This window comes from Poecile atricapillus, chromosome 13 (genome assembly GCF_030490865.1).
Source record: "Poecile atricapillus isolate bPoeAtr1 chromosome 13, bPoeAtr1.hap1, whole genome shotgun sequence".
Lineage (NCBI taxonomy): Eukaryota > Metazoa > Chordata > Aves > Passeriformes > Paridae > Poecile > Poecile atricapillus.
This window is the reverse complement of record NC_081261.1, coordinates 15963-43600: the sequence shown is the minus strand read 5'-3', so window position 1 is coordinate 43600 and position 27638 is coordinate 15963. Positions and strand designations below refer to the sequence as shown.

The following is a 27638-nucleotide window of genomic DNA, read 5'->3' as shown; positions in this document are numbered from 1 at the left end:
TTTGTGTCCACAAAGGAAAGGCATGCAGAAGGCAGCACCATCACCCCAGCCCTGTACTCAGGAGTCCATCAGCCTTCCCCACTGTGTAGGTGGTTAAGGTGCTCAGCAAAACTCAGCACCACCGTAGATTTACAGAACAGCAGTTTATCCACCGGAACCTTCTGACACACTTTGCCCATTATGTGTCCGAAGGAATCCAGGTGCTCATTTTACATGTCCACAAGTGTGGCCAAAGCCTGGCATACAGAGCAACACCAAATTCTCACGGTGTACCAAGAGAAACAAAGATTTAATAACATTATTTCTTAGACAACTGTTGTGCATGAAATCAAATGCAAAGAAAAAATCTAAATGTAAAAAATCAAGGACCTTGGTGCACACTGATACAGTGTTTCTACTTTTGAGCTCCGCAGGTGTCTTTTTCTTTTCTCCTTCCCTTCTTGTGCGAGCTTCCTTTAATTTAGTTGTTATGCTAAGCTCTGCGGCAGTGCTGCCGCCTTGTGGGCACAGAGCGGTACTGCCGCTGTGCTCCGAGCCGGGGCCCTGCCCCGCTCCGCCGGGTGACGGGGCGGGGGAGGCGGCAGCGGGAGCTACGGGAGTTCCGCGGCTGCCGAGCCTGGAGAGGGAGTGAGCGGGGCGGTGTCTGTAAATAGCAGGGAGGGGGGAAAGAGAGATAGATGTGCAAAGGGACACAGCCGGGCTTGAGCGGGAACACGGCGCTAAAAGGAGTGGCTGCCGTGCAGGCCGGCGGCTGAGAATGACAGCAGTGGCGGGCGGCAGATCAGCTTCAGCTTCACCGAGGACTTCGAGGAGAATGAGGGTGAGGAGCGGGCACTTAAAAGTTTTGCCAAGGTGTTTATCTCGGCCAGCATCCAATCGGGGCAGTCCAAGTCCCCGCAGAAGCGGAACCGCTGCGAGGGAAGTGGCGCTTAGATCCCGCAGCGAGCTGTGCGCGCCCTCCCCGCTCCCCGGCGGGGCTCCCTGCTCCGCGCTGCCATCGCAGTCTGCCTTTGCAAGTCGGAACCATTGCCAGGAGGGCTGCCGGCTACACCCCTCCCCGCCCCCTGCCCCGAGTGCCGCTGGGGCGCTCCGGCAGGGGCCTTTTAGCTGGGACCTGGGCAATAGAGAGGGCCGGAGAAGGGGACGGGAGTCTGGCGAGCGGGACCCAGGGCGACCGCGGACCCTGCGAGCACCGCTGGCTCCGCCCACCCGAGCGCCTCGCGCTCCCATGGGCCGCAGCCTCAAAGCTTCCGCCAATCCCGGCCCGGCTTGCTCCGCTCTGGCCAATCACAGCCGCCCTTTGAATCCGGGCGCGGTCCCGCCAAGCTCTGCCCGCTCAGTCGCGGCCCGGCCCCTCAGCCAGCCCGGCCCTGCTCCCCCGTTGTGCTGAGGCGCCGCTGCGGCCGCTGTGGGAGCCGGCGGAGCCGTGCTGCCGCAGCCCCGGCAGGTGCTGTTGGGTCCCAGGAAGGGTGGGCGGGGGCTCCCCGTTCAGGTCCCGGCCATTGGTTCTCCCAGGGAAATGGGGAGAAGGCGGGGAGCGGGCGGGATCGCGGGAGCGGGGCCTGAGGGGACAGTGGGGGGTCGCGGAGGCGAGCGCGGCAGGAATGGGCGGGCTGGGATCGGCGGGCCCGGAGCTGCCTCGGGCTGTGATCGGCTGTGCTGGCCGGCCCTGGGGCACAAACAGCGTGTGCTGGAGGGGTGCAGGCGTTAGTTCGGCGGTGAGGTGCGAGCGGCGGTGGGAGCTGCGTGGGCATGATCCGGGGAGCGCCAAGACGGGACCCCGCGGCTGCCGATCCGGGGAGCGCCGGTGAGGTCGGGCGGGACGCCCGCGTCTGCCGGGGCCAGCATCTGGGGGCTGGCGGTGTCCTGGGGCGGTGGGGCCTTTCGTGGCCAGTTCTTTCCGCCACGCCCTGGGCTGTTCGGGCGGCCGGAGGCGGGTTCGGGGTCTGGAGTGGCACAGGGGCTGCTACTTCTGCAAGACGGATAGGAGCTGTTTTGTAGTTTCTGGATTGAAGATAATATTTAAAATATCGGGAACAAAGCTGGGTTTTTTGCGATTTTATTATTGCATTTTGCTTTTATTTAAAATAATAACGATTTTCTTTATTACATTATTTTGTTTTGCTTGTTTTATTAAAATAATAAAATTATTATTAATTATAATTACTTTTAATAAGATATATTTTATGTTTAGATTTATTAATATATTAATTAAAATATGATCAAGAGTAAAGGGTCCAAGGTCCAATGTTATGGGTTAATTTTCTAAGGTTGTGTGGTTCAAGGTCAATTATCAGGGAATCAAACTTCAAAGAGCAGAAGAGTCAAAGGTCAAAATTCAGAGGTTAACAGTAAAAGGTCAAGGGTCAGGGTCAATGGTGAAGGGTCCAAGGTTAGAGGTCAATGCCAGGGAGTTGCAGGGAAGAGGAGTATTTATAAACTTTATCCATATTTCCCTGTAATTCTGGGTGTTTGAATTTCCTTTGTGCTCATCAGGATAAGCCATAAACGAACCCCTGAACTCTGCATCGATGTGTCAAACACTTCCACAGAAAGGCACGTCAGCAGTGATTCTAGAGGAAAAATTGGAGGTGATGGCTTATGATCCATGGGTAATTACATTGAGAATTATGAAATTCAGACACATGGAATTGTGGAGGTGGAATTCCATTTTCAGCCTTGGGCACCTGGAGGAGGAGAGGTGTCCTCATCCACAGCAAGGAAAGCCTGGTGCCCCAGTGTGTCAGGTGCAGACAATGAGCTGTCCAGGGAATGAGCAACAAGTTCCTTCTGCCCCTGCCCTCACCCGTAGGATGGCAACAGCACAAACTGAACTGTGAGGATGATCAGGGCTCAGAGCAGCCCCAGGTGTGAGCAGTGAGGTTGAGCAGGGCTCAGAGCAGCCCCAGGTGTGGGCGGTGAGGTTGATGAGGAGTGGGTGGGTCCTGCCCGGGGCTGTTTTAGGGGGAGGGTTTCCCTCAGTTCACTTGGGCACGGAGCAGTTGGAGAAGAGGGGTTTACGGTGGGCTCCCCGGGGGTGTCTCATAGAACGATACCGGGAGCATCTCATAGGGTCTGGGAGAACAGCTGGATGCTCTTGGACACGGAGCATTGCTTAAAGGAGGTGCCGAGGGACAAACCTTTGTGTCTGGAAGCAGCATCGGAGCAAGTAAGCTAGTGCGGGTTTGCAGGGGGGACGTTTCTCCTTTTCCTTTTTGATTTCCTCTTGCCAGGGAGCGACAGAGCTGTGCGGAGGCGAGGCGAGCTCTGCCGGGCCGGCAGGCGGGAGCCGCGGCGCGGAGCTGTGTCCGTACCGGCCGCTCCGGGCGCGGGGCTCGGGCACCGCCGGGGCCCCTTCGGGCCGGCCCCGGTGCCGCTGGGCGGGCCGGGCTCTCCCGGGGCCGGGGCCGCCCCCGCCCGCCGAAGGAGCCGCTTTCCTGCCGGGAGCCGCGCTCCGTCCGGGGGCCGGGAGCGCGGGGCCGCCCCCGGGTGCCGAGTGCCGCCGCTGCTGGGGCTCGCGTGGCTCCCCCGGTCCCCCCGCACCTGGAGCGGCGCCAGCCCGGGAGCGAGTCCCGGCGAGGGCCCCTGGGGGACACTTGTGGCTTGGCAGCTTCAGAGTGCGCTGGCAAAAGCCGCTGGGAGGAAGGGAGGGGGAAAAGCCCGACCTTCCCGCCTTTTTGTCTGGGGGGCTTTGTCGGTATTGCTCTTTAGCCGAGCCGCGCCTTTAAATAATGTTGTGGCGCCTTCTAGAAACTGTGTCCAATACCTTTTGCACCCTCACGTGAGGGCTTCGAGCTCAGGTTTTCCCATTGCCGAGTTAACTGCAAGTTCAAGCTGACAGCGTCCCGTGCATCTGGTGTGCATGAATCTGTGATGTTCATTTCCCCTGGATGCAGAGTTGGGCTTGTTGGGCAGACCGTATTTCTCAAACCTCGGAGCTTGTTTAAGGCTTGTACACGATTTTCTGGAGACGCGGGCTGGGGGAGAACTTTGTCTTGCTGCTGTACTGGGGAATGGAATGCAGGGGGTCCCCGCAATATCCCCGTGGAAGCTGGAATGTCCGAGGAAATGGATGCGACAATTCTCGGGGCTGAACCTGGCTCCCAGCGCTCTGCAGCGTAGGACGCGAGAGAGCAGGGCCGAGGGACAGCGGGGTAGGAGCGGCGAGGTGCTTCGTGCTCTGGGTTTGGTGTCGCTGATGTTTCCAGAGCCAGAGCAGATTGATTTGGTTCTGGTGCACTGGAACGGGATCCAAACCTCGGAAAGGTCTGAGACCAATTGGGAGGAAATGTTTTAAAACGAATGTGTTTCTTAATAGAGGGGAGGTTTCAGTCCGTTTTTTAATTGATTTTAAAGGAAATTTTATTTGAGGAAAAGTGAAAAAAAAGTTTATTTTAATAAGTAGGGTGTAGGTAAGATTTAAAAAGGGATGAATAACGTTAGATATTTTTTTTGTTGTGGAGAAAAGCTCAGGAGATTTAGAAGGGTTTTTCTGCACGTGTGGTTTGGATGTTTTTGGAGTTGGGCTGTGGTGTGGATCTTTTTGAGCCGTGGGGTGTTTTGGTGGTAGCCTGGGTTCTTGGATCGGAGTCAAGTTGAATAGTTTTAGAAGAAGTTGTTACGGTTCTGGCAATCATTTTGTATTCACTAATCAATGAGAAGTTATTTTAAAAAAGTAAAAAATGGATTTTTTGTTGTGTTAAACAATAGAGTTGAGAGAGAATTTGGGTGAGGCTGTATTAGTACTGTATATAAATTGTATGTTCAAAGAATTTTTTTCTTTTTTAGTTTTAAGTTATAGAATTTATGTCTGGGCATAAAGCAGATGATGGGGATATAATGTAATTTTAGAACATTTTATTTTTTATTGTATATCTTTGGCTTAATAGTCAAACTAATGTTTTTTAATTTTAGATACGCTTTTATACAGATGCAGGTAAATATAAATAGTGGTAGTAATATTTAGTAATTAGAGGCATTTATATGTGGTTTTTATTCAATATTAGATTTTTTTGGTGGTTCACAGTGTGTCGTTTGATTTTTTTTGTGTTGTATACTAAGTGAAATTTGGTTTTTGAATAAAGATGATTTTATGAATGGGTTTGTTTGTATTTTAGGTAGAATCAATTAAAATAGATTTTGATATTGATTAGTGGGTTTTGTTTATTCTGTGTAGGGGTTCAGATTGGGTAGGGTTTGTTTGGTTAGCTGAGTTTTGGGTGTTAATTAGGTGGCTTTTGTTAGATGCAGTTTTCAATTTTTGAAAGTTTTTTATTGAGTGGTTTTAAGGTGATTTTTAATAGTTGATGGTATAATTTTATTTTGTTTGTAGTTGGTGTATAATAACATATATGTTCTATTTATTTAATGTTGTACTTTTTAGTTTAGGTGTTGATGATAAGTTTGGATTTCTTTCTGTTGTGGTGTTTCTTAGTTTCATTTCTGGGGACACAGGCATTTATATGGTGGATTTTTATAGGTATATTTTTGGGGGTGATGTTTTTTAATTTTTTAGTAGTTTAGATTGATTTTTTTATGTTTTTCATTAGGTTTTTTTTATAGAGTATTGTAATTATGTATTAGTATAAAGGTAGAGCTTTGGGGGCTTTTTAAACTGATGTTTAGGGTTAGTTGAATGGTTTTGAGTTCAGTGTGTTGGTCTGATTATTTTTTAATAGTTGGTGTGATTTGTGTGGAGTTCAATAGGGTTGCTTTTTATTTACGTTTAACTTCGCTGATGTGATAAGAACTGTTAGTGAAAGAGCATAGCATCTGTTTTTGCTGATAGTTGCTTGTACGGTGTTGGTTTTGTTTGTGTTGCCTGTTTTGGTGGTTTTTTTTTTGTTAGTGAGATTAAAGTTTTTATTTTGGGGTTAATTTGTGATTAAATTAAAAATTTTTAGGGCAATTTAGATTTTTTACACGGATGCACTGTGGTGAGAGTACTTTATTTGCTTTATGTGGTATTGGTGGTGTGGATAGGGGGAATATTTGTTTTGAAAACTTATTTTAGTATTGTTAGTTGAAGTGTTAGGATGAGCTGTGATTCAGTGTTGAATCTTTTTGAGGGGGTTCAGATTTTTTCCTAGGTTAAGATTTTTTTCCCTTGGCTGGTGGAGGTACTGTGATCTTATTGATGATATTGGTGGTAATTTGATGCTGTTTGTTTTTGGTTATTTTATTTTTAGGAATTGGATTTTTGCAGTTGGACCGGAAGAATTCACTTTATTTCAAAACATATTAGTTTGATTGATGTAAAGGTTCCCATATTAACTCCTCAGTCTTTTAGATTCTTTTTCTCATTTAGGTTTTCCAGAATTTATGGATAATTTAGCAATCAAGCAGGGATGGCTCCCCGTTCTTGAAGAGATGTCTATGGAAAAACCTGTGTCTAACAACACATACCTGACGGAGGGCAACAATTTTGCCGTTATTACAGGGCCAAATTCGAGTGGCAAATCAACATTGGCATGGATCTGCCGGAGGAGAGGAGTTTCTGGTGGGCTCCCAGTGACATCTCATGGAGTGATGGTGAGAGCATCTCATAGGGTCTGGGGGAGCACCTGGATGCACTTGGATGTGGAGCACCGCTTAAAGGAGGTGGTGAGGGACAAAGCTTTTTGCCAGGGAGCAGCACCTGAACAGCTGAGCCACTGTGGATTTGCAGGGCTGATCTTTCTCCTTTTCCCTTTTGATTTCACTTTGGCAGTCCCTCCCCGGTGCCCTCACTCCGTCACAAGAATTCCAAAAAAAAAAAAAGGCTGAGCAAGCAGTGAAAAGAAAGGGTATAGGTAAGGTGGAGTTCAGGTGTACCCCACCCCAAACCCTAAACAGCAGCCCTAACAGTACTACCATTTACCTGAGACAGCTGCAGGCAGGAACCCTAAAGCAGCAGAGTGCCAGAACCCTCCAGAGCTGCAGGCAGTTCCCTGGTGCTAGGGACAGCCAGGAGATAGTGGGGGGATGATCCGTAGGGTTGGGGAAACAGGGGGTTTCCCGCCCCGCCCCACCCTGGGCTCTCGGTCCCTCCGCAGCCGGGGATTGCTCCCACCCCTCCTCGAGGCGGCGGTTGGCAGGGCTTCGTGCCTAGCCTCCGCAAAGAGTTCGGCTCTGTCAGCCTCTGCCCTGTCTCAGGGCCAAACTTAGGTAGGGTAGGGAGCAACTGTGGATTGCCTGGTCCGGGCTAATGGACATCTCTTGGGGCCTATGGATAAGGAGCATCCCCGGTTGCAAGCGTAGGGTTGCAAGTTTGTAGGGTTCAGCGCGGGAGCTTGGCAGTGACACAGATAGGCTGAGGGAGGGCTTCAGAGGTCGAGGGCTGGAGACAAACAGTGAAAATAAAAGGGGTACAGGTTTCGATATAAGGTAGAGTACAGGACGATTCAAACCCTAAACAGCAGCCCTAACAGCCCTCCCGTTTCCCTGAGACAGCTGCAGGCAGGAACCCTAAAGCAGCAGAGTGCCAGAACCCCTGGTACTGCAGACAGTACCCCTGGTGCTAGGGCCAGCCAGGAGATAGTGGGGGGACGATCCGTAGGGTTGGGGAAACAGGGGGTTTCCCGCCCCGCCCCACCCTGGGCTCTCGGTCCCTCCGCAGCCGGGGATTGCTCCCACCCCTCCTCGAGGCGGCGGTTGGCAGGGCTTCGTGCCTAGCCTCCGCAAAGAGTTCGGCTCTGTCAGCCTCTGCCCTGTCTCAGGGCCAAACTTAGGTAGGGTAGGGAGCAACTGTGGATTGCCTGGTCCGGGCTAATGGACATCTCTTGGGGCCTATGGATAAGGAGCATCCCCGGTTGCAAGCGTAGGGTTCTAACTAAGTTTGTAGGGTTCAGCGCGGGAGCTTGGCAGTGACACAGAGAGGCTGAGGGAGGGCTTCAGAGGTCGAGGGCTTGAGGGCTGGAGACAAACAGTGAAAATAAAAAGGGTACAGGTTTCGATATAAGGTAGAGTACAGGACTATTCAAACCCTAAACAGCAGCCCTAACAGCGCTCCCGTTTCCTTGAGGCAGCTGCAGGCAGGAACCCTAAAGCAGCAGAGTGCCAGAACCCCTGAGAGCTGCAGGCAGTACCCCTGGTGCTAGGGCCAGCCAGGAAGAGATAGTGGGTGCTAGGGCCTACTGCTGTCATATAAGCTGGGGTTTCCATCCTTCGGGTACCCTGGGCTCCCTGTCCCTCACTGACTGGAGAGTCTTCCTCCCCTTCTTGAGGTGGTGGTAATTTGGCTGTGTCAGCCAATACTGCTGTGAAGCAAGCCTCTGCCTCCCTGTGGGGTGAAGTGTGCAGCCCATGAACCTGGGCGTTCTCTAGAGAAGGTAAGTGCTGGGTTTTCACAGATGTGCCGCTAAGATCCTGCATTGATATTTGGTCTTCTAGATTGTAGCTGACGAGGAGACGACATCCTGGCGATGGCAGGAACTTCCCGGATAGCGCAGCGGCCTTCCAGGGCGTCCTCGTGTGGATCCTCCCCGCCGGGCATCCGAGAGCTGAGTCAAAGGCTACAAATTGCAGAGGGGCTGAAAGCGGGGTGGCGGGTCGGGACTCGTGACCTGGGATATTTGAGTCAGCTTTGGGGACGGGGAGGTCCAGACTGTGGCCCCTTAGGCCACACGGTGGGAGAGCCTCACAGTTGCTCACAGTGCTGAGGTGTGCAGGACAGAGCAGTCCTGGGGCGTGTCGTGTCACTTGTCCATCATGCCTTCTGTGTCTTTTGTGCCTCTTGTGTTGTACGTGCCTCGCCTTGTTTCTTCAGGGGGCTTACCAGAAACCCCGGCGTCACTCCTCGCATCTCTGGGCTCCTCGGCCCAACACCATCGAAGCTTTGCCTCAGGAGCTCTCAGAGGCCTCAGACTCACATCTCTCTTTTAAAAGCATCCGATCGGATGTCTTTTAGAGGTCTTGTTCCGAGCTGTGTCAACAGCCGTGCGCCGCGAGGATCCATTGCTGCGGCTTAGGTCTTGAAGAAACGCAAAGATGGGTAGGGGACTGTGGCCCTCAGATTCTCGGGCATCCGTCTTGGCAGTTCCTGGAGTTTGTCATTCCATCAGCATCTTCTTCCTCCCAGGTTCTGCGAGCTTCATCAGCTCGCCCTCATTCTCACCCGGCTCATCTCGTTCCGCGTTCTCTCGGTCCTTGCGGCCATTCTTGTGGCCCAGAGTTTTGTCTCCCCATTGTGTCCCCTCGTCTGTTGTCTTGTGTGTCACGGGTGTCTGGGTGTAGTTGTCCCGGAGCTGCTCTGTCCTGCTGCCCAGCCTGGGTGTAGGTGTAAAAGGCCGAGTCCCAGGCCCCTGTAATTTGAAATTTGTGATGTAGGGTGTAGTTGGAGTCCAGAGGGTGTTCCTAGACGGACACAAGGTGGCTGGAGCTGTGAAGTTACCCTGCAGCACTTTGACTTTTGTCTCAGCTTTCTTTCAGGTGCGGACGGATGAAATCGGTGGCAGAGCGCCCCATCCAGGGTAAGGGGGTTCCCCCGAGAAGGTAAGTCAATGTTTGTCTTTGCAGGGCAACTGGAACCGGTCACTGTGTGACAGGTCTCCTCTTTGTCTTTATTTTTAGGAAGTAGAGCCGGCTAGCAGCAGTCAAGGCGAAGGGGGCAAGGTGAGCGTTGACTGGTGGAGGGAAGCTGCTGTTACCGCTGGGCTCTCAGTTTCTGCTGCCAATGCCAAGCATCCCTTCGTGTTTGCGTGCTTTAGGCGGTCCAGTCACATTTCGCCGAGATCCCCTCGCCAACCGGCCGGCACAGCTGTTTCACCGCTCCCGTGAGCCCTGGGGAAGCGTTACGGGACCGTGAGACGGAGCCTTTTCCACGTAAAGGGGCCGTGTGGGTGGCCTTCAGGAACGGGCCAAGGGGTTGCCGTGAGTTGGGGATGTCGGGAGGAGGAGCGAGGGTCCCTTTGAGTTTCAGCAATGCCGCATCACTTTGTCTTCTCTTAACTCAGGCGCACCCTGCGACGACGGCGTCCGGCTCCCGGCGCGGCCGAAGTGTGCGGCCTCAGGACGTGGCCGTTCGCAGGAGACCGTGAGTAGCGGAATTGTCGGGTTTTGGCTGATGCCCTGCAAAGATCAGCTGCTGATTTTCTGTTTTATTTATTGTAGCTGACCGAGCGACGGCAGCCTGGCGATGGCAGGAACTTCCCGGATGGCGAGACGGCCTTCCTTGGTGCTCCATGTTGATCCACCCTGCCGGGCATCTGAGAGCTAAGTCGAAGGCTATGAATTGCAGAGGGGATGAAAGCGTGACCTGGGATTATGGAGTCAGCTTTGTTGATTGGGAGGTCTAGGCTGTGGCCCCTTAAGCCACGTGAAGGGAGAGCCTCACTTTTGTTCACAGTGCTGAGGTGCGCAGGACAGAGCAGTCCCGGGGCGTGTCGTATCACTTGTCCGTCGTGCCTTCAGTGTCTTTTGTGCCTCTCCTGTTGTACGTGCCTTGCCTTATCTCTTCTGGGGGCTTACCAGAAACCCCGGCATCACTCCTCGCATCTCTGATGTCTGGGCTCCTCAGCCCGACACCATCGAAGCTTTGCCTCTGGAGCTCTCAGAGGCCTCGGAATCGCGTCTCTCTTGAAAAGCATCCGATCGGATGTCTTTTAGAGGTCTTGTTCTGAGCTGTGTCAACAGCCGTACGCCGCGAGGATCCATTGCTGCGGCTTAGGTCTTGAAGAAACGCAGAGATAGGTAGGGGGCTGTGGCCCTCAGATTCTTGGGCACCCTCAGAGTCTTGGCAGTTGCTGGAGTTTGTCATTCCATCAGCATCTTCTTCCTCCCGGGTTCTGCGAGCTTCATCAGCTCGCCTTCATTCTCACCCGGCTCATCTCGTTCCGCGTTCTCTCGGTCCTTGCGGCCGTTCTTGTGGCCCAGAGTTTTGTCTCCCCATTGTGTCCCCTCGTCTGTTGTCTTGTGTGTCACGGGTGTCTGGGTGTAGTTGTCCCGGAGCTGCTCTGTCCTGCTGCCCAGCCTGGGTGTAGGTGTAAAAGGCCGAGTCCCAGGCCCCTGTAATTTGAAATTTGTGATGTAGGGCGTAGTTGGAGTCTAGCGGGTGTTCCTAGATTGACACAAGATGTGTGGAGCTGTGAAGTTACCCTGCAGCACTTTGACTTTTGTCTCAGCTTTCTTTCAGATGCGGACGGATGAAATCGGTGGCAGAGCGCCCCATCCAGGGTAAGGGGGTTCCCGCGAGAAGGTAAGTCAATGTTTGTCTTTGCAGGGCAACTGGAACCGGTCACTGTGTTACAGGTCTCCTCTTTGTCTTTATTTTTAGGAAGTAGAGCCGGCTAGCAGCAGTCAAGGCGAAGTGGGCAAGTTGAGCATTGACCGGTGGAGGGAAGCTGTTGTTATCGCTGGGCTCTCAGTTTCTGCTGCAAATGCCAAGCGTCCCTTCGTGTTTGCGTGCTCATCACTTTGTCTTCTCTTAACTCAGGCGCGCCCCGCGATGACGGCGTCCGGCTCCCGGCGTGGCCGAAGCGCGTGGCCTCAGGACGTGGCCGTTCGCAGGAGACCGTGAGTAGCGGAATTTTCGGGTTTTGGCTGATGCTCTGCAAAGATCAGCTGCTGATTTTCCGTTTTATTTGTTGTAGCTCACCGAGAGACGGCTGCCTGGCAATGGCAGGAACTTCCCAGATGGCGAGGCGGCCCTCCTTGGTGCTCCATGTTGATCCACCCTGCCGGGCATCTGAGAGCTAAGTCGAAGGCTATGAATTGCAGAGGGGACGAAAGCGTGACCTGGGATTATGGAGTCAGCTTTGGGGACGGGGAGGTCCAGGCTGTGGCCCCTTAGGCCACGTGAAGGGAGAGCCTCACTTTTGTTCACAGTGCTGAGGTGCGCAGGACAGAGCAGTCCCGGGGCGTGTCGTATCACTTGTCCGTCGTGCCTTCTGTGTCTTTTGTGCCTCTCCTGTTGTATGTGCCTTGCCTTATCTCTTCCGGGGGCTTACCAGAAACCCCGGTGTCACTCGTAGCATCTCTGATCTCTGGGCTCCTCAGCCCGACACCATCGAAGCTTTGCCTCAGGAGCTCTCAGAGGCCTTGGAATCGCGTCCGTTTTGAAAAGCATCCGATCGGATGTCTTTTAGAGGTCTTGTTCCGAGCTGTGTCAACAGCCGTGCGCCGCGAGGATTCATTGCTGCGGCTTAGGTCTTGAAGAAACGCAAAGATGGGTAGGGGACTGTGGCCCTCAGATTCTCGGGCATCCGTCTTGGCAGTTGCTGGAGTTTGTCATTCCATCAGCATCTTCTTCCTCCCGGGTTCTGCGAGCTTCATCAGCTCGCCTTCATTCTCACCCGGCTCATCTCGTTCCGCGTTCTCTCGGTCCTTGCGGCCATTCTTGTGGCCCAGAGTTTTGTCTCCCCATTGTGTCCCCTCGTCTGTTGTCTTGTGTGTCACGGGTGTCTGGGTGTAGTTGTCCCGGAGCTGCTCTGTCCTGCTGCCCAGCCTGGGTGTAGGTGTAAAAGGCCGAGTCCCAGGCCCCTGTAATTTGAAATTTGTGATGTAGGGTGTAGTTGGAGTCCAGAGGGTGTTCCTAGACGGACACAAGGTGGCTGGAGCTGTGAAGTTACCCTGCAGCACTTTGACTTTTGTCTCAGCTTTCTTTCAGATGCGGACGGATGAAATCGGTGGCAGAGCGCCCCATCCAGGGTAAGGGGGTTCCCGCGAGAAGGTAAGTCAACGTTTGTCTTTGCAGGGCAACTGGAACCGGTCACTGTGTGACAGGTCTCCTCTTTATCTTTATTTTTAGGAAGTAGAGCCGGCTAGCAGCAGTCAAGGCGAAGTGGGCAAGGTGAGCATTGACCAGTGGAGGAAAGCTCTTGTTACCGCTGGGCTCTCAGTTTCTGCTGCAAATGCCAAGCGTCCCTTCGTGTTTGCGTGCTTTAGGCGGTCCAGTCACATTTCGCCGAGATCCCCTCGCCAACCGGCCGGCACAGCTGTTTCACCGCTCCCGTGAGCCCTGGGGAAGCGTTACGGGACCGTGAGACGGAGCCTTTTCCACGTAAAGGGGCCGTGTGGGTGGCCTTCAGGAACGGGCCAAGGGGTTGCCGTGAGTTGGGGATGTCGGGAGGAGGAGCGAGGGTCCCTTTGAGTTTCAGCAATGCCGCATCACTTTGTCTTCTCTTAACTCAGGCGCACCCTGCGACGACGGCGTCCGGCTCCCGGCGCGGCCGAAGTGTGCGGCCTCAGGACGTGGCCGTTCGCAGGAGACCGTGAGTAGCGGAATTGTCGGGTTTTGGCTGATGCCCTGCAAAGATCAGCTGCTGATTTTCTGTTTTATTTATTGTAGCTGACCGAGCGACGGCAGCCTGGCGATGGCAGGAACTTCCCGGATGGCGAGGCGGCCTTCCTTGGTGCTCCATGTTGATCCACCCTGCCGGGCATCTGAGAGCTAAGTCGAAGGCTATGAATTGCAGAGGGGATGAAAGCGTGACCTGGGATTATGGAGTCAGCTTTGTTGATTGGGAGGTCTAGGCTGTGGCCCCTTAAGCCACGTGAAGGGAGAGCCTCACTTTTGTTCACAGTGCTGAGGTGCGCAGGACAGAGCAGTCCCGGGGCGTGTCGTATCACTTGTCTGTCGTGCCTTCTGTGTCTTTTGTGCCTCTCCTGTTGTACGTGCCTTGCCTTATCTCTTCTGGGGGCTTACCAGAAACCCCGGCATCACTCCTCGCATCTCTGATGTCTGGGCTCCTCAGCCCGACACCATCGAAGCTTTGCCTCTGGAGCTCTCAGAGGCCTTGGAATCGCGTCCGTTTTGAAAAGCATCCGATCGGATGTCTTTTAGAGGTCTTGTTCTGAGCTGTGTCAACAGCCGTGCGCCGCGAGGATCCATTGCTGCGGCTTAGGTCTTGAAGAAACGCAGAGATAGGTAGGGGGCTGTGGCCCTCAGATTCTCGGGCATCCGTCTTGGCAGTTGCTGGAGTTTGTCATTCCATCAGCATCTTCTTCCTCCCGGGTTCTGCGAGCTTCATCAGCTCGCCTTCATTCTCACCCGGCTCATCTCGTTCCGCGTTCTCTCGGTCCTTGCGGCCATTCTTGTGGCCCAGAGTTTTGTCTCCTCATTGTGTCCCCTCGTCTGTTGTCTTGTGTGTCACGGGTGTCTGGGTGTAGTTGTCCCGGAGCTGCTCTGTCCTGCTGCCCAGCCTGGGTGTAGGTGTAAAAGGCCGAGTCCCAGGCCCCTGTAATTTGAAATTTGTGATGTAGGGTGTAGTTGGAGTCTAGCGGGTGTTCCTAGATTGACACAAGATGTGTGGAGCTGTGAAGTTACCCTGCAGCACTTTGACTTTTGTCTCAGCTTTCTTTCAGATGCGGACGGATGAAATCGGTGGCAGAGCGCCCCATCCAGGGTAAGGGGGTTCCCGCGAGAAGGTAAGTCAATGTTTGTCTTTGCAGGGCAACTGGAACCGGTCACTGTTTGACAGGTCTCCTCTTTGTCTTTATTTTTAGGAAGTAGAGCCAGCTGGCAGCAGTCAAGGTAAAGTGGGCGAGGTGAGCATTGACCAGTGGTGGGAAGCTGTTGTTATCGCTGGGCTCTCAGTTTCTGCTGCAAATGCCAAGCGTCCCTTCGTGTTTGCGTGCTCATCACTTTGTCTTCTCTTAACTCAGGCGCGCCCTGCGATGACGGCGTCCGGCTCCCGGCGTGACCGAAGCGCGCGGCCTCAGGACGTGGCCGTTCGCAGGAGACCGTGAGTAGCGGAATTTTCGGGTTTTGGCTGATGCTCTGCAAAGATCAGCTGCTGATTTTCCGTTTTATTTGTTGTAGCTCACCGAGAGACGGCTGCCTGGCGATGGCAGGAACTTCCCAGATGGCGAGGCGGCCCTCCTTGGTGCTCCATGTTGATCCACCCTGCCGGGCATCTGAGCGCTAAGTCGAAGGCTATGAATTGCAGAGGGGACGAAAGCGTGACCTGGGATTATGGAGTCAGCTTTGGGGACGGGGAGGTCCAGGCTGTGGCCCCTTAAGCCACGTGAAGGGAGAGCCTCACTTTTGTTCACAGTGCTGAGGTGCGCAGGACAGAGCAGTCCCGGGGCGTGTCGTATCACTTGTCCGTCGTGCCTTCTGTGTCTTTTGTGCCTCTCCTGTTGTATGTGCCTTGCCTTATCTCTTCCGGGGGCTTACCAGAAACCCCGGTGTCACTCGTAGCATCTCTGATCTCTGGGCTCCTCAGCCCGACACCATCGAAGCTTTGCCTCAGGAGTTCTCAGAGGCCTTGGAATCGCGTCCGTTTTGAAAAGCATCCGATCGGATGTCTTTTAGAGGTCTTGTTCTGAGCTGTGTCAACAGCCGTGCGCCGCGAGGATCCATTGCTGCGGCTTAGGTCTTGAAGAAACGCAGAGATAGGTAGGGGGCTGTGGCCCTCAGATTCTCGGGCATCCGTCTTGGCAGTTGCTGGAGTTTGTCATTCCATCAGCATCTTCTTCCTCCCGGGTTCTGCGAGCTTCATCAGCTCGCCTTCATTCTCACCCGGCTCATCTCGTTCCGCGTTCTCTCGGTCCTTGCGGCCGTTCTTGTGGCCCAGAGTTTTGTCTCCCCATTGTGTCCCCTCGTCTGTTGTCTTGTGTGTCACGGGTGTCTGGGTGTAGTTGTCCCGGAGCTGCTCTGTCCTGCTGCCCAGCCTGGGTGTAGGTGTAAAAGGCCGAGTCCCAGGCCCCTGTAATTTGAAATTTGTGATGTAGGGTGTAGTTGGAGTCTAGCGGGTGTTCCTAGATTGACACAAGATGTGTGGAGCTGTGAAGTTACCCTGCAGCACTTTGACTTTTGTCTCAGCTTTCTTTCAGATGCGGACGGATGAAATCGGTGGCAGAGCGCCCCATCCAGGGTAAGGGGGTTCCCGCGAGAAGGTAAGTCAATGTTTGTCTTTGCAGGGCAACTGGAACCGGTCACTGTGTTACAGGTCTCTTCTTTGTCTTTATTTTTAGGAAGTAGAGCCAGCTGGCAGCAGTCAAGGTAAAGTGGGCAAGGTGAGCATTGACCAGTGGAGGGAAGCTGTTGTTATCGCTGGGCTCTCAGTTTCTGGTGCAATGCTAAGCCTCCCATCTTGTTTGCGTGCTTTAGGCGGTCCAGTCGCGTTTCGCTGAGACGTCCTTGCCAACCGGCCGGCACAGCTGTTTCACCGCTCCCGTGAGCCCTGGGGAAGCGTTACGGGACCGTGAGACGGAGCCTTTTCCACGTAAAGGGGCCGTGTGGGTGGCCTTCAGGAACGGGCCAAGGGGTTGCCGTGAGTTGGGGATGTCGGGAGGAGGAGCGAGGGTCCCTTTGAGTTTCAGCAATGCCGCATCACTTTGTCTTCTCTTAACTCAGGCGCGCCCTGTGACGACGGCGTCCAGCTCCCAGTGTGGCCGAAGCGCGCGGCCTCAGGATGTGGCCGTGCGCAGGAGACCGTGAGTAGCGGAATTTTCGGGTTTTGGCTGATGCCCTGCAAAGATCAGCCTCTGATTTTGTGTTTTATTTATTGTAGCTGACCGAGAGATGGCAGCCTGGCGATGGCAGGAACTTCCCAGATGGCGAGGCGGCCTTCCTTGGTGCTCCATGTGGATCCTCCCCGCTGGGCATCCGAGAGCTGAGTCGGAGGCTGCGAATTGCAGAGGGGCTGAAATCGGGGTGCCGGGTCGGGATTCTGGACCTGGGGTTATGGAGTCAGCTTTGGGGACGGGGAGGTCCAGGCTGTGGCCCCTTAGGCCACGTGAAGGGAGAGCCTCACATTTGTTCACAGTGCTGAGGTGCACAGGACAGAGCAGTCCCGGGGCGTGTCGTATCACTTGTCCGTCGTGCCTTCTGTGTCTTTTGTGCCTCTCCTGTTGTACGTGCCTTGCCTTATCTCTTCTGGGGGCTTACCAGAAACCCCGGCATCACTCCTCGCATCTCTGATCTCTGGGCTCCTCAGCCCGACACCATCGAAGCTTTGCCTCGGGAGCCCTCAGAGGCCTTGGAATCGCGTCTCTCTTTTAAAAGCATCCGATCGGATGTCTTTTAGAGGTCTTGTTCTGAGCTGTGTCAACAGCCGTGCGCCGCGAGGATCCATTGTTGCGGCTTAGGACTTGAAGAAACGCAGAGATAGGTAGGGGGCTTTGGCCCTCAGATTCTCGGGCATCCGTCTTGGCAGTTCCTGGAGTTTGTCATTCCATCAGCATCTTCTTCCTCCCGGGTTCTGCGAGCTTCATCAGCTCACCTTCATTCTCACCCGGCTCATCTTGTTCCGCGTTCTCTCGGTCCTTGCGGCCGTTCTTGTGGCCCAGAGTTTTGTCTCCCCATTGTGTCCCCTCGTCTGTTGTCTTGTGTGTCACGGGTGTCTGGGTGTAGTTGTCCCGGAGCTGCTCTGTCCTGCTGCCCAGCCTGGGTGTAGGTGTAAAAGGCCAAGTCCCAGGCCCCTGTAATTTGAAATTTGTGATGTAGGGTGTAGTTGGAGTCTAGAGGGTGTTCCTAGATTGACACAAGATGTGTGGAGCTGTGAAGTTACTCTGCAGCACTTTGACTTTTGTCTCAGCTTTCTTTCAGATGCGGACGGATGAAATTGGTGGCAGAGCGCCCCATCCAGGGTAAGGGGGTTCCCGCGAGAAGGTAAGTCAATGTTTGTCTTTGCAGGGCAACTGGAACCGGTCACTGTGTGACAGGTCTCCTCTTTGTCTTTATTTTTAGGAAGTAGAGCCAGCTAGCAGCAGTCAAGGCGAAGTGGGCAAGGTGAGCGTTGACTGGTGGAGGGAAGCTGTTGTTATTGCTGGGCTCTCAGTTTCTGCTGCAAATGCCAAGCGTCCCTTCGTGTTTGCGTGTTTTAGGCGGTCCAGTCACATTTCGCCGAGATCCCCTCGCCAACCGGCCGGCACAGCTGCTTCACCGCTCCCGTGAGCCCTGCGGAAGCGTTATGGAACTGTGTGACGGAGCCTTTTCCACGTAAAAGGGTCGTGTTTGTGGCCTTCAGGAACGGGCCGATGGGTTGCCGTGAGTTGGGGATGTCGGGAGGAGGAGCGAGGGTCCCTTTGAGTTTCAGCAATGCCGCATCACTTTGTCTTCTCTTAACTCAGGCGCACCCTGCGACGACGGCGTCCGGCTCCCGGCGCGGCCGAAGTGTGCGGCCTCAGGACGTGGCCGTTCGCAGGAGACCGTGAGTAGCGGAATTGTCGGGTTTTGGCTGATGCCCTGCAGAGATCAGCCGCTGATTTTCTGTTTTATTTATTGTAGCTGACCGAGCGACGGCAGCCTGGCGATGGCAGGAACTTCCCGGATGGCGAGACGGCCTTCCGTGGCGCTCCGTGTGGATCCTCCTCATCGGGCATCCAGGAGCTGAGTCGGAGGCTATGACCCGCAGAGGGGCTGAAAGCGGTGTGCTGGGTCGGGACTCTGGACCTGGGATTATGGAGTCAGCTTTGGGGACGGGGAGGTCCAGGCTGTGGCTCCTTAGGCCACACAGTGCGAGAGCCTCACTTTTGTTCACAGTGCTGAGGTGTGCAGGACAGAGCAGTCCCGGGGCGTGTCCCATCACTTGTCCATCGTGCCTTCTGTGTCTTTTGTGCTCCTTGTGTTGTACATGCCTTGCCTTATCTCTTCTGGGGGCTTACTAGAAACCCCGGCGTCACTCCTCGCATCTCTGATGTCTGGGTTCCTCGGCCCAGCGCTGGCGCCATCGAAGCTTTGCCTCAGGAGGTCTCAGAGGCCTTGGAATCGCGTCTCTCTTGAAAAGCATCCGATCGGATGTCTTTTAGAGGTCTTGTTCCGAGCTGTGTCGACAGTCGTGTGCCGCGAGGATCCATTGTTGCGGCTTAGGTCTTGAAGAAGCGCAGAGATAGGTAGGGGACTGTAGCCCTAAAATTCTCGGGCATCCGTCTTGGCAGTTGCTGGAGTTTGTCATTCCATCAGCATCTTCTTCCCCCCCGGGTTCTGCGAGCTTCATCAGCTCACCTTCATTCTCACCCGGCTCATCTCGTTCCGCGTTCTCTCGGTCCTTGCGGCCATTCTTGTGGCCCAGAGTTTTGTCTCCCCATTGTGTCCCCTCGTCTGTTGTCTTGTGTGTCACGGGTGTCTGGGTGTAGTTGTCCCGGAGCTGCTCTGTCCTGCTGCCCAGCCTGGGTGTAGGTGTAAAAGGCCGAGTCCCAGGCCCCTGTAATTTGAAATTTGTGATGTAGGGTGTAGTTGGAGTCTAGCGGTTGTTCCTAGATCCTCACAAGATGTCTGGAGCTGTGAAGTTATCCTGCAGCACCTTGACTTTTGTCTTAGCTTTCTAAGCATTGCATTATTTGCTGCCCAATGTGGGGTTCAAAAGAGTAAGAAAAACCTATACTGATTACGTTATATTGGTACTTCTGTGTGTTGGGGTAAAGGACTTTGTAATGGTGTTCCTTAAGTTCACGTCTCTCAGGGTTGAGCCCATCATGTAGTTCTAGTCTCTGAGCTTTTTTTCAAGTTTTAATGCCTTTCTTGTCCCTAAGTTTATTTTTTTATCCAAAAATAACTCAAATATTGTCCCTAATACATAACTTTTACGCAGTAAAAGGGCACAGATTAAAATAGCTGTTATGCTAAGCTGAGTAATAATGATTGATAAAAACTTTATAAAAGTACTGAAGTTTGTACCAAGTAGCTTTAGTTTTTAGTTTCTTTGTCCTCCCCTACATACCAATCCCAGTAACATGTTTTAGAAGTGTATTAGTAATTATACCCAGTTTATTAGAAGAGCAGCAACAAACCCCACTGCACTCTTTTTACTAATAATTCATACCACATCATAAAAGTAAAACAAAAGACAGAAAAATATATTAAACTTAACACAACCCAATCTACTTAAAAAAACTTAACAAGTTACTAAACTCAAAACCATTCAATGAGCCCTAAACATAACTAAAAAAAACCTAACCCAATTGCTACCTTCTAATTCATAAATAATAATCAATGCTCTATAAAAATAATGGAAGATCTCATTAACAATAAAAAAGATTAAACTACTAAAAAAATAAGAAATAACTACAAAAACAAACTCCCTGTAAAAATCCATCATATAAATATTCATATCCCCAAAAATACAAATTATAAAAACTGCCAAAGCAATAAACAGGTACATGCAACTACAAAAATAAAAAGATCAAAAACAAACTGCAATTAACCATACAAAACAAAATTGTTCCTAACTCAATAATCTCATAATACCTCGAATCATCAAAATAAAAATACCATCTCCAAATAACCACAAAACCAAAAAATAAATTTAGCCATAAGCAATATTTCTCACATTATCCATAAGTTTAAAACATATACTTCAATCAAACCCCCTGTAACAATAATCCAAATAGAAATATAAAAAACCTAACAAATTAACTACATTACTGTACCCCAAACACACCAAAATAAACACTACATACTCACAATAATAAAAAACATCACTAAATAAATAAAAACCTACCCTATACCTCACAGTGCTACTCAAAATATCATCCTAAACCTTAAAAAACAAGTCCTTTAACAACATAATACCCCTAAAAAATTAAAGCAAACCATAAAACTCATTTCAAAAACAACCTTATCAACACCTAAACTAAAAAACATGATATTCAGTAAATAGACCGTATCCCCTACCGTGCACCAAGTGCAAATAAAAAAATACAATAAAATATTAAAAACCATCTTAAAAACATTAAATAAAAAATCTTTCAAATATTAAAAAACATCTAGCAAAAGCCACCTAATTCATTAACACCCCGACCTCCACCAAGCAAACTAACCCTACCCAATCTAAACCCTGACATATCATTAACGAAACCAAAATCCCAGTAACAAATATAAAAATGTATTTGCAAAAGGAATTAAAATCAATTCCACTTTAAATTGAAAAAATTCCATAAAATTGTCTTTACTCAAAAACCAAATGACACATAATAAATAATACAAAAAACTAACACAATATATATCTCAAAAAATATATACCTCAAAAAAATCTAATCATTAAATAAAAAATACATATAAACATCACTTTTTACTAAATATCACTACTCTTATCTGTGTATATATAACTAATTTCCAGAAGAAACAGAACACCCCACACAAGTTATTTTCAAAAACAACACTCATTCCCCCACATCCTTCTCCAAACGATATTACCTACAACAAAACAAAAGTCTCCCTTATTTTGAATTAAGTTTCAACAAACTAAACCAAAAAAATTCTCCAAACTATATATATTTTTCCTTTCTCTTAAATCTATTCAAATGTACTCTAAACTAAAAACCCGAACACCAAAAACTCACACATCCAGCCCTCGGGGGTCTGGGCCTCAACACTTTCCAACACCAAAAAAACTAATATATAACTAAACAAACAAAACTACACTTCCCAACAAGAACTCTCTAAATTGACTATCTCTTCAAACAACAACAAATTTTATTATTTATTATTATTCATTTGTTTATACTTATAAATACTTTACTCATTAAATAAACATTTTTTTTCAATTTTCCTCCAAAAAAATCTTTTCCCAAACCAATTAAACCAAACAAAAAAACACTTAAATTTACTGTCTTAAAAAACCCCATTCAAAACTTTTCTACCATCCACTAACCAACCCACACAACCATCCAAAAAAGCCACACCACACGTGCCCGCCAATACACGCATGGCACAGCATCCGAAAACCACACAAATGTACAGCGCCACATTTGACCAGAAATGCATGAGCACAACCATTTTTAACCACAAATAAATGCACATCACCATATTCAACCCAAAATGCATCTGCAGACCCCCATATCAAACCAGACGTACACATGCACCACCATAGTTAACTAAAAATGAATTCACACCACCATATCTGAACCAGAAGAACACAACCACCACCATTTCAGGGGTCAGGGTTATGAATGAGGTCAGCAGGTCAAAGGTCAGGGGGGTCATGGATCAAAGGGCAGGGGTCAAAGGTCACAGAGGTCAAAGGCCAAAAGCCATGGGATCAAAGGTCACAGGGTCAAAAGGTCACAGGGTCAAAGGTCACGGAGTCAAAGCTCATGGGGGTCAAAGGTCACTGGGTCAAATGTCAAAGGTCACAGAGTCAAAGGTCATGGGGTCAAGTGTCAAAGGGTCACCAGTCACGAGGTCAAAGGTCACGAGGTTGAATGTCACAGGTCAAAGGTTGAAGGTCATGGGGTCAAAGGTCTTGGAGTCAACGCTCACAGAGTCAAAGGTCACAGGGGTTCAAGGTCAAAGGTCAGGGTTCAAATGTAAAAGGTCAGGGTTTCAAAGGTCTAAGGTCAGGGCTCAAAGATCATGAGGTCACATGTCAAAGGTCGGGGTCAAAGGTCGGGGTCAGGGGGTAAGGAGGTCATGGGTCTGGGGTCAAAAGGTCAGGGGTCAAAATTCCAGGAAGGTATTTCTGGCACCTGCCCCCCTTTTCTTGTTGCAGCAGAGCTCCTTTTTGGGAGGGGGTCTAGTCCTAGAAGGGCTTCCAATAAAGCAGGGTGCTGCTGTCCAGGGCAGTTGGAGTTGTTCTGTGCCTTCTTTGGGGGTGAGGAGCAAAGGCTGAGGGGGACGGGGTGGGGACTGGGGGGCTCCCGTGTCCCTTGGGGCACGCCGAGGTCCCCGGCAGAGGGAGGCAGGCGCTGCGCTGGAGGAGCAAGGTGAGCGGGGAATGGGGAGGGCTCGTGCCGGGTACCCTTGCCCAGAGGGGACCCCGAGCTGCCAGGAAATTCCCTGGGAGGGCTGGATGCAGAATCCAAAAACCTGTGGAGCTGTTCTGGTTTTTACGGTAGGTATTGGCAAGGAACAGGAATGGATCTCTCAAATTCCCTTGGAAAGAAACCCCCTCTCTGTGCACGCCGTCTTTAGGGTTTTGTTATGTCAGGAACGGCTTAGGGTTAAGAAAGTGGCTTTTGTTTTTCCACCTCTTACTTCCCTGTAAAATGTGAGTGTATGAAACACATCTGTGCATCAATGAGGCATTAAAATGCACCAAGTGAAATTTCTGTGTCTCTAAGTTCCATAGAGATGAGTTCCATAGGGACGAGTGCGTTCTGCACTTGGGGTTGTCTAGGGCTTTATATTTTTGTTATTCTGATGTGTTCGGTGAATGAATTTATAGAGTTTAAAATTGAAAGAAATGCAAATTTCAAAAAGCAGAAAAATAGAAAGAGAAATAGATAAAGATATAAATGTAAAAATAGAAGGCCCTATAAATAGAATATATATAATAGAAATAATGTCCATAAATATACGCATCTAAAAGATAAGTAATCTTATGTATGTTATTGTAATATGCTTTAACCTATATTCCATAGAATTAATACAGGAATATATACAAAATATAGCATAAATAAAAATTATAAATCTCAGTTGAAAATAATTATTTAAATCTAGTTTAAAATAAAGGCTTGCTTTTTTTTATTTGGGTAGAGGCAGGGCTTTTAAATAAAATGTACAATATAGAAATATATATATTAAATATATAAATATATATAAGGGTTATAAATACATACAAATAGGTTTCTATTTAATATATAATATGAATAATATAGATATAGTTGTTAATAGAGATATCTTTTAATATAGGATACCTTGTGTGTTATGCCTAGTTCAATATAGTATATAAACATGAATATAAATTTGATAAAAATAGGCATTAAAATATTTAAATAACCATTTAAGGTGAAGGGGCTTTTTTTTTTTTATTTGGTTAGAGGCAGGGATTTTAAATAAATAATATAGAAATTAAAATATACAAATCTATAATAAAGATATAAATATAGGGAGATATATATAGGCATAAATAAGAAATAAATACAAGTAATATAAATCTGTCTAGGGAATGAGCAATGGGTTCCTTCTGCCCCTTCCCTCGGTCTTGGGGTAACAGCAGCACAAACTGTGAGCTGTGAGGATGATGAGGGCTCAGAGCAGCCCCAGGTGTGAGCTGTGAGGATGATGAGGGCTCAGAGCAGCCCCAGGTGTGAGCTGTGAGGATGATGAAGGCTCAGAGGGGCCCCAGGTGTGAGCAGTGAGGATGATGAGGGCTCAGAGCAGTGCCAGGTGTGAGCTGTGAGGATGATGAGGGCTCAGAGCAGTCCCAGGTGTGAGCAGTGAGGATGATGAGGGGACAGAGCAGTGCCAGGTGTGAGCTGTGAGGATGATGAGGGCTCAGAGCAGCCCCAGGTGGGAGCAGTGAGGATGATGAGGGCTCAGAGCAGCCCCAGGTGGGAGCAGTGAGGATGATGAGGGGACAGAGCAGCTCCAGGTGTGAGCTGTGAGGATGATGAGGGTTCAGAGGGGCCCCAGGTGTGAGCAGTGAGGATGATGAGGGGACAGAGCAGTGCCAGGTGTGAGCAGTGAGGATGATGAGGGCTCAGAGCAGCCCCAGGTGTGAGCAGTGAGGATGATGAGGGCTCAGAGCAGTGCCAGGTGTGAGCTGTGAGGATGATGAGGGCTCAGAGCAGCCCCAGGTGTGAGCTGTGAGGATGATGAGGGGACAGAGCAGTTCCAGGTGTGAGCAGTGAGGATGATGAGGGCTCAGAGCAGCCCCAGGTGTGAGCAGTGAGGATGATGAGGGCTCAGAGGGGCCCCAGGTGTGAGCAGTGAGGATGATGAGGTCTCAGATCAGCCCCAGGTGTGAGCTATGAGCATGATGAGGGAACAGAGCAGCCCCAGGTGGGAGCAGTGATGAGAATGAGGACGCGGTGGGTCCTGCTGGGCACTGTTTCAGGGGGACGGTTTCCCGCATCTCATTTGGGCAGGGAGCAACTGGAGGAGAGAGGTTTATGGCCGGGTCCCCCGGCTGTCTCATGGAATGATGGTGAGGGGATCTCGCAGGGCCTGGGGGAACACCTGGATGCACTCAGATGTGGAGCATTGCTTAAAGGAGGTGCTGAGGGACAAACCTTTGTGTCACGGAGCAGCAGCTGAACAGGTGAGCCAGTGTGGGTTTGCAGAGGGGACTTTTCTCTTTCCCCTTTTGATTTTATTTTGCCATTCACTGCCTTGTTCTCCCAGAAAAAAAAAAAAAAAAGAAAAAAAGAAAAAAAAAAGGAGGGGGGGGGTTATGAGGACAAAAGAAGTTAAAACTGAGGGAAGAAACTCCTCCTCCATTATTGTCTGTGTTTAAACTGGGAGGAGTTTCACCTATGTTTTTGAGGGTACCGATAGGAGGAAAACCTGCCTTTTCCAGGGTGTTAGGTATATCGGTTGACAGCGAATACTTGTGTTGTTTTAACACAAGGATTAAGGAAGGGGAAAAGTATTGTTGCCGTATCATGTGTTTCATTTGTGGGTACCTCCCCTTTTTTCGTTATTCTGAGGTTTAAATTGAGGGGGAAGCCCTGTTGTCTGCACTTTGTCACGGTCTGAACTGAGATGAAAATCCCCCTTTTCCCATCATTTGAGAGATTTTATTCGAGAAAAATCTTTTTCTGCTGCCGTAGGGGATTGAAATGAAGTGTCGAGCGCACATTTATTTGCCATTGTATTGGTTTAAGATTGCAGGAACATACCCTGTTGCCTCAGTTTCCGGGGTTCAATTGACGGGAACACCGGCTTTTCCAGCATTTGGCGGGGTCACGTGTGGCCGTGCCGCTGCATTTGAGGGCGCTTCTGCCCCCGGCACCAAATGTCTTACGGGGGAGCGCTCCTGGCATTCCCTGGGGAATTGCTGAAGTGCAACGGGAATTTGGCGGCTGAGCAGCCCCCAGGGAGAGACAGAGCCGTGCGGAGGCGAGGTGAGCTCTGCCGGGCCGGCAGGCGGGAGCCGCGGCGCGGAGCTGTGTCCGTCCGGCCGCTCCGCCTGCTCCGGGCGCGGGGCTCGGGCACCGCCGGGGTCCCTTCGGGCCGGTCCCGGTGCCGCTGGGCGGGCCGGGCTCTCCCGGGGCCGGGGCCGCCCCCGCCCGCCGGAGGAGCCGCTTTCCTGCCGGGAGCCCCGGTCCGTCCGGGGCCGGGAGCGCGGGGCCGCTCCTGGGTGCCGAGTGCCGCCGCTGCCGGGGCTCCCGTGAAAGCCGCTGAAAGGAGGGGAGGGAAAAAATCGAACCCCGATCCCCCAGGCTTTTTGTCTGTGGGCTTTGTCGGTATTGCTCTTTAGCCGAGCCGCGCCTTTAAATAACGATGTGGCGCCTTCTAGAAACTGTGTCCAATACCTTTTGCACCCTCACGTGAGGGCTTCGAGCTCAGGTTTTTCCACTGCCGAGTTAATTGCAGGTTCAAGCTGACAGCGTCCCGTGCATCTGGTGTGCATGAATCTGTTTGTGATGTTCATTTCCTCTGGATGCAGAGTTGGGCTTTTTTGGGCAGACCGTATTTCTCACACCTCGAGGCTTGTTAACCCTTGTACGCGATTTTCTGGAGACGCGGGCTGGGGGAGAACTTTGTCTTGCGGCTGTACTAGGGAATGGAATGCAGGGGGTCCCCGCAATATCCCCGTGGAAGCTGGAATGTCTGAGGAAATGGATGCGACAATTCTCGGGGCTGAACCTGGCTCCCAGCGCTCTGCAGCGTAGGACGCGAGAGAGCAGGGCCGAGGGACAGCGGGGTAGGAGCGGCGAGGTGCTTCGTGCTCTGGGTTTGGTGTCGCTGATGTTTCCAGAGCCAGAGCAGGTTGATTTGGTTCTGGTGCACTGGAACGGGATCCAAACCTTAGAAAGGTTTCAGAGAAACTGGGAGGAAATGTTTTAAAATGAATGTGTTTCTTAATAGAAGGCAGGTTTCAGTCCATTTTTTAATTGATTTTAAAGGAAATTTTATTTGAGGAAAAGTGAAAAAAAATGTTTATTTTAGTAAGTAGGGAGTAGGTAAGAGGGAAAAAAGGATGAATAACGTTAGATAATTTCTTTGTTGTGGAGAAAAGCTCAGGAGATTTAGAAGGGTTTTTCTGCACGTGTGGTTTGGATGTTTTTGGAGTTGGGCTGTGGCGTGGATCTTTTTGAGCCGTGGGGTGTTTTGGTGGTAGCTTGGGTTCTTGGATCGGAGTAAAGTTTAATAGTTTTAGAAGAAGTTGTTAGAGTTCTGGCAATCATTTTGTATTCGCTAATAAATGAGAAATTAGTTTGAAAAAGTAAAAAATGGATTTTTTTGTTGTCTGTGTTAGGCAATAGATTTGAGAGAGAATTTGTGGTAGGCTGTATCAGTATTGCATATGTGAAAAACGAAGTTTACATAATTTTTATAGAATTTAAAATTTAATAAAAAATATAATTAGGAGAAAAAAATAAACTATACAGATACGGCTGGGTGTCTCTGCATTCAGCCAAGAGTGCACACCTACTGACAAAGGATTGTCCCTTAAAAACAGAATCCTACTACATATCCATAAATTCTCATACATGTTTATACATTCTTCTTAGGATCTTTGGTGTTCTTCTGTTTAGTTTTCCCTTGCCCCCTTCCCAATAGATCAATCTTCTCGGTGCCATCGAGATTTACATTCACTGATACCAGAAATGTAATAAATTCCTCCCCCCAGAGTTCTGGACACTGCTGTCTTCATCTGGATAAGATAGTTTACAGATGCAGGAGTTCTCCAGCTATTTTTTTTTTTTTTTCTCAGTCTTTGGGTTATATAAACAAAAGCAGTTTTTATTTTAATACTATACCATAGCCTAACATATATGTATTATACTACTATTTCTCAGTTTCATCAATAACAGAAATGAAGGAAACTGTTAATACCACAGAATTTCCCATTCTTATACACATAACATTCATTTTAATATTTGCG

At 50.4% G+C, this 27638-nt stretch overlaps 1 long non-coding RNA gene across 1 annotated transcript; it reads left to right on the top strand.

Moving 5' to 3' along the window:
* The first annotated feature begins 11578 nt into the window (after nt 1-11578).
* Nucleotides 11579-19832, top strand: LOC131584154 (uncharacterized). Its single transcript, XR_009278669.1, has 12 exons — nt 11579-12646; nt 12725-12766; nt 12862-13024; nt 14581-14660; nt 14738-15816; nt 15895-15936; nt 16031-16193; nt 16277-16356; nt 16434-17653; nt 17749-17911; nt 17995-18074; nt 18152-19832. It is a non-coding gene; the product is annotated as an uncharacterized LOC131584154 (long non-coding RNA).
* The last annotated feature ends 7806 nt before the right edge of the window (nt 19833-27638 follow it).